This window comes from Aptenodytes patagonicus, chromosome W (genome assembly GCF_965638725.1).
Source record: "Aptenodytes patagonicus chromosome W, bAptPat1.pri.cur, whole genome shotgun sequence".
Taxonomy (NCBI): Eukaryota; Metazoa; Chordata; class Aves; order Sphenisciformes; family Spheniscidae; genus Aptenodytes; species Aptenodytes patagonicus.
Window position 1 is genome coordinate 31,034,155 of NC_134981.1, and position 6,000 is coordinate 31,040,154.

Here is a 6,000-nt window from a genome sequence, read left to right on the forward strand (position 1 = left end):
CCGCAGGGGTTAACAAAATCTTCCCAGGCATAAATCAAGTGCAATAAAAAAAACCCACCCCAGAGCCTTTTGTGTTTTCATCTAAAGATCTTAATAGGTAACAATTACCATTGTGGTCTCTTTGAAGGCTAGGGACAACATCTCAACACAGAGTGAGAGATTTTAAATGGGATGGAGGTGGGCAAAAAGACGCATGGCAGATGAAGCTACCGAGCTTTTGCCTGTATCAGAGAATAGTCACCTGGCACATTTGTATATTTATTTACATACTTAAAGTGAGTGTGAGCACTTTTACAAAAAAAGCATTTGGATACTGGGGATAACATGTTTTAGACGATGACTAGATCTAAACTCTAATAGTTCCACATAAGTTTCCAATCTTAATAAGTGGTGAATTTTATATCTCTTTACAAAAGCATGACTGATAATGATACTCCAAGTAGTACATTTTGCTTGATGCAAGAAACCTCTTCAGTTACTGTGTACTATAAGCTGACTTTTGTCGACTCCCCTATCTCCTCCAGGAAAAAAAAAAAACAAAACAAAAAACTGCACTACCCTAAACCTAGGCCAGGAAACATACACATACAAGTATAAATATCTTGTTTGTTTACTAAATATTTCTAGTAATCTATCAATTCTAGTAATGTGTCAAAGCACAAAACCTCCAAGACACCCTAGACCACAAGACATCAGATTTTATAACTCCACTAAGCACTCCAGTGTAGCAAGCTGCATGATTAATTTTAAAAGCATTGCTTTAGCAACACTTTGAATTCACTTTTAAACCAAATAACCCTGATCTTAGGCGAGTGGGTAAGTAGACTCTCACAAAGGGTATACTAGTTACCAATTTTCTTTGAAACAGGAGCTGGAAAAAAACTTGGGTTTTGGGGTTTTTTTTTAAATGCAGTATTACAAAAAAGATTATTAACATAGTGAAAGACACAAGCTAGCAAAGCATTGTAATTTCTTCCACTGTCTCTAGAAAGCAAGAAAAAGGAGAGGAAAATAATAATAATAATAATAATAATAAATCTATAGCTTTCATAAACCAATACCTTTGCTCTTCTTTCTTTATGGAGTGCAAGATGACTATCAAAATTCCAGCTCCAGATAGGACCAGATTTAGGTTACTTTTTCAAATTTTTGAGCAATTGTTAATCATATCAATGGGTAAAACAAAACAAAATCCCATATATTTGCTACATAATTATTTCCTGCACAGAATTTCTCCTCAATTTTATAGAAAAATTACTTCCATTTTCTAATATTATTTTACTCATTTGTAACAAGGTCAACACAAAGATGATTAAATTATCATCAGATGCATATGATGAATTTAAATCAAGACTGAACTATGAGCTTTTCCAATTTCCACTTTAAAGATCAGATGCAGCAACATCCAGTTAACCCTGACCCATTTCTAGATAAGCATGTTCAGAGTATGAACTGTATTCTAGAAATAGTCAAAATGAAGGCGTTTTAGGTTATTTACATAAAACAATTTAAAGAGTTGGTAAAAAAAAGTCAATTACATCTTCCTATTCTTTATTATTGACTCTTGGAGTTTCTAGGAACAGAACAAATGTTGCTTGGCAAGAGTATCACCTAGAACAACCCTCCTGTGACAATAAGAGAGAACATCCACTATTACAGGATGACATTTATTTTCATTCTGAACAGTTTCTTTGACAAATCACTATGGTTAACATGTACGTGCAGGACTTCAGAGAGAGAGGGGAAGTTTCTGAAATACACTTAACCCTTTGTTTCTTCTTTCTGTCCATGCTGTATTTTTCTCCCCTCCCCATTTTTGCCAAAGTTGCAATAAAAAGAAGAGGTAGAGGGGAAAAAAAAGTATAGCAGTATGATAAAGTCCAATTCTTATACCTGTGCAACTGAAAAAAAAATGGGAAAAATCATAACTATGATGACAAAGCAGCTAGATACCCAGACTAAGGATCAGTCTGTGTGCACTTCATCAAGGGGCCCATAAACGTCTACATCTACAGTATCATATGAAGGATAACATACAGGTTAGGATGCATTTAAATGTTGCATTGGAAAATTAGCTGCATAAACCGAGCACGTAGTGCTGATCTGCTTCTGACTGCGTGCCTGGCCAGTTCAGAAGTACATAACAGAAGATGACTATGACAGGGATATTTTTCACGATACGCTGCCATGCCTGTACAACTCCGGGACTGAGTTTTCACGGGTTTCCCCCTCGACCGCCGCTCCGCGCCCTGCCTGGTAGCGGCCGCTGAGGAGCTGGCTGCGGGACGGGGTGCAGAGCGGCTGCGTGTAGTACCGCTCCAGCCGCCCGCCGCCCGCCCCCAGCGCGTCCAGTCGCGGCGTGCGGATGGCCGAGCCGTGCCAGCCCACGTCGTCGGCCAGCACCACCACCAAGTGCGGGGCGGGCGGCTGCGCCGACGCCAGCCGCAACAGGCAGAGCGGCGGGAGAACGCCCGCCCGCCGCGCCATCCCCGCCACCAGGAACTGGGCCATGTCCCCCCTCGGGGACGGGCCATGGCGGGGGCAGCGCCGGGCGGGCCGGGGCTGCGGGGGCGGTGGCGTGGGGCGCACCCGTCCTCGGGCACCGACCCGGCGGGGCTGGGGCGCAGACCTCCCGGGGTTAGGGTCCCACTACTGCACCCCTGTGCTGTAGCTCAGTCCGAGTTTGTTCAACGATAAGAATAGCGAGGTTCCGGAATACCTGTTGTGGGTGAAAGCAGTGTAGCTTTAGGCCGATTAGTTTATGAAATGATTTAAAAAAAGAGATTGTGAAGTTGTTCCCGATGTTAGCGCAGTATCTCAGTCGCCGAGGCGAGCAGCTCCGGTGCCGGCAGGATCGGCAGCGGAGCGCTCCAGCGCGGTGCACAGGGGGGTTTCCTGAGCCGGGGGAACTTCAGGGGGAGCCGAGAGAGCCGCCAGGAGCCCGCAGCTCGCGCGACAGCAGCTGATGTAGACCTGGACGGGGCCAGGAGCAACGGCGGCCAAGCCCCCCCCCCCCGTATAAAAGAAGTCCCTAGGGAGCGCTAGCGGCAGCTCTGCCGGTTCGACCACGGAGCAATGGTATCCACCCGGCAGAAGGCTATGCCCACTCTAAACTGCACCCGTCACGACTGATGCAGCTTCCCAGACAGAGCTCCGATGGGAACATGCTGCCAGCCAGGTGTCAGGCTGCAGGGTGTGCCCTACTCTTATGCCAGTACCGGATGGCAGTAGTGAGCACACCTGTGGGAGGTGCGCCCAGGTAGAGGAACTCCTCAGCTTAGTGACAGAGCTCTGGGAGGAGGTAAGTAGGTTGAGAAGTATCAGGGAGTCCGAGAGAGAGATAGACTACTGGAATCGCACCCTGCCTTCCCTGGGACAGGCCCATCAGGCAGACAGGACACATGATATGGAGGATTCCCTATCCTCTCTTCACCCGGCAGAAGTCACCTGGTGACTTAAGGGATAGGGGTCAATGGTGACAAGTTCCTGCCTGGTGCAGCAAGCGCATCTCCTCTGTGCCTACCCTACCTTTCCAGGTGCCCTTGCATAATAGGTATGAGGCTTTGCAAGTGGAACCAAACAATGATGAGAACAATGGTTCATCTAGGTTGGAGGTGTTGCCAAGGTTAAGTCGGCCTATGCCCTGCATCAAAACTGCTTCCATAAAGAAAAAAAGATGGGTCATTGTCATAGGAGACTCTCTTCTGTGGGGAACAGAAGGCCCAATATGCCGACCAGACCCACTTCTTAGGGAAGTCTGCTGCCTCCCTGGGGCCCAGGTTAAAGATGTGATGAGGAAACTTCCTACCCTGGTACGGCCCTCAGATTATTATCCATTATTGATTTTTCAGGTAGGCAGCGATAAAGTTGCAACAAGAAGTCCGAGGGCAATCAAGAGAGACTTCAGGGCCTTGGAACGACTGGTTAAGGGATCAGGAGCACAGGTAGTGTTCTCCTCTATCCGTCCGGTTGCAGGGAATGATGAGGGAAGAAACAGGAAGAGCCAGCAGATCAATACCTGGCTCCGAGCCTGGTGTCACTGGCAGAATTTTGGGTTTTTTGATCATGGGTCAGTCTACACGACACCAGGCCTGCTGGCGACAGACGGGGTACACCTGTCTCAAAGGGGGAAAAGGATCTTTGTGCAGGAGTTAGCAGGGCTCACTGAAAGAGCTTTAAACTAGATTTGAAGGGGGAAAGGGATAAAACCAGGCTCGCTAGTGATAAGCCTGGGGGTAGCACGCCAATGTTTGAGGGACGGTGTGCTAGTGAGGTCCTTCAGTCTGCCATCCCAGTGGAGGTAGGGGATGGAGATCCACGCGGCAGCAAAGACACAAGGATTATTGATGTGTTAGAAACCACGGAAGCGCCTGAGAACAGTTGCATAGGAATTAGGGCTTCTCCCCCAAAAAAGGTGGCAGGATTAGTAGCCTACCTGAAGTGCATCTACACCAATGCACACAGCATGGGCAACAAACAGGAGGAGTTGGAAGCCATTGTACAGCTGGAAAACTATGATATAGTTGCCATCACGGAAACATGGTGGGATGACTCGCACAACTGGAGCGCTGCAATGGATGGCTATAAACTCTTCAGAAGGGATAGGCAAGGAAGGAGAGGCGGTGGGGTAGCCCTGTATGTTAGGGAGTGTTTTGACTGTCTAGAGCTTGATGATGGTGATGAAAGGGTCGAGTGTTTATGGGTAAGAATCAGGGGGAAGGCCAACAAGGCAGATATCATGGTGGGAGTCTGTTATAGACCACCCAACCAGGATGAAGAGGCAGACAAAATATTCTATAAGCAGCTGGGAGAAGTCTCACGATCGCTAGCCCTTGTTCTCGTGGGGGACTTCAACTTACCAGATGTCTGCTGGAAATACAATACAGCGGAGAGGAAACAGTCTAGGAAGTTCCTGGAGTGTGTGGAAGATAACTTCCTGACACAGCTGGTGAGTGAGCCAACTAGGGAAGGCGCCCCGCTGGACCTATTGTTTGTGAACAGAGAAGGACTTGTGGGTGATGTGATGGTTGGAGGCCATCTTGGGCACAGTGATCATGAAATGAGAGACTTTTCGATTCTCGGAGAAGTAAGGAGGGGGGCTAGCAGAACTGCTACCTTGGACTTCCAGAGGGCAGACTTTGGCCTGTTTAGGGGCCTGGTTGACAGAGTCCCATGGGAGGCAGTCCTGAAGGGCAAAGGAGTCAAGGAACGCTGGACATTCTTCAAGAAGGAAATCTTAAAGGCACAGGAGCAGGCTGTCCCCATGTGCTGAAAGACGAGCCGGCGGGGAAGACGACCGACTTGGCTGAACAGAGAGATTTGGCTGGAACTCAAAAAAAAAAAGAGAGTTTATGACCTTTGGAAGAAGGGGCAGGCAACTCAGGAGGACTACAAGGATGTCGTGAGGTTATGCAGGGAGAAAATTAGAAGGGCCAAAGCCCAATGTCCTGGTTTCAGCAGGGATAGAGTTAATTTCTTTTCTAGTAGCTGGTACAGTGTTTTGGATTTAGGATGAGAACTGGAGTCAAAGGCAGCCAAGTGGTATGCCACAGTTGATATTGCTAATGCATTTTTCTCAATCCCTTTGGCAGCGGAGTGCAGGCCACAGTTTGCTTTCACTTGGAGGGGCGTTCAGTACACCTGGAACCGACTGCCCCAGGGGTGGAAACACAGCCCCACCATTTGCCATGGACTAATCCAGGCTGCACTAGAACAGGGTGGAGCTCCAGAACACCTGCAATACATTGATGATATCATCGTGTGGGGCAACACAGCAGGAGAAGTTTTTGAAAAAGGGAAGGAAATAGTCCAAATCCTGCTGAAGGCCGGTTTTGCCATAAAACAAAGTAAGGTCAAGGGACCTGCACAGGAGATCCAATTTTTAGGAATAAAATGGCAAGATGGACGTCGTCAGATCCCCATGGATGTGATCAACAAAATAACAGCCATGTCTCCACCACCTAGCAAAAAGGAAACACAAGCTTTCTTAGGCGTCGTGGG

General features: G+C 47.5%; 1 pseudogene; it reads right to left on the minus strand.

Moving 5' to 3' along the window:
* Nucleotides 1-2,487, minus strand: part of LOC143171955 (arylsulfatase B-like) — a 96,888-nt pseudogene extending 94,401 nt beyond the window's left edge.
* Nucleotides 2,488-6,000: the final 3,513 nt, after the last annotated feature.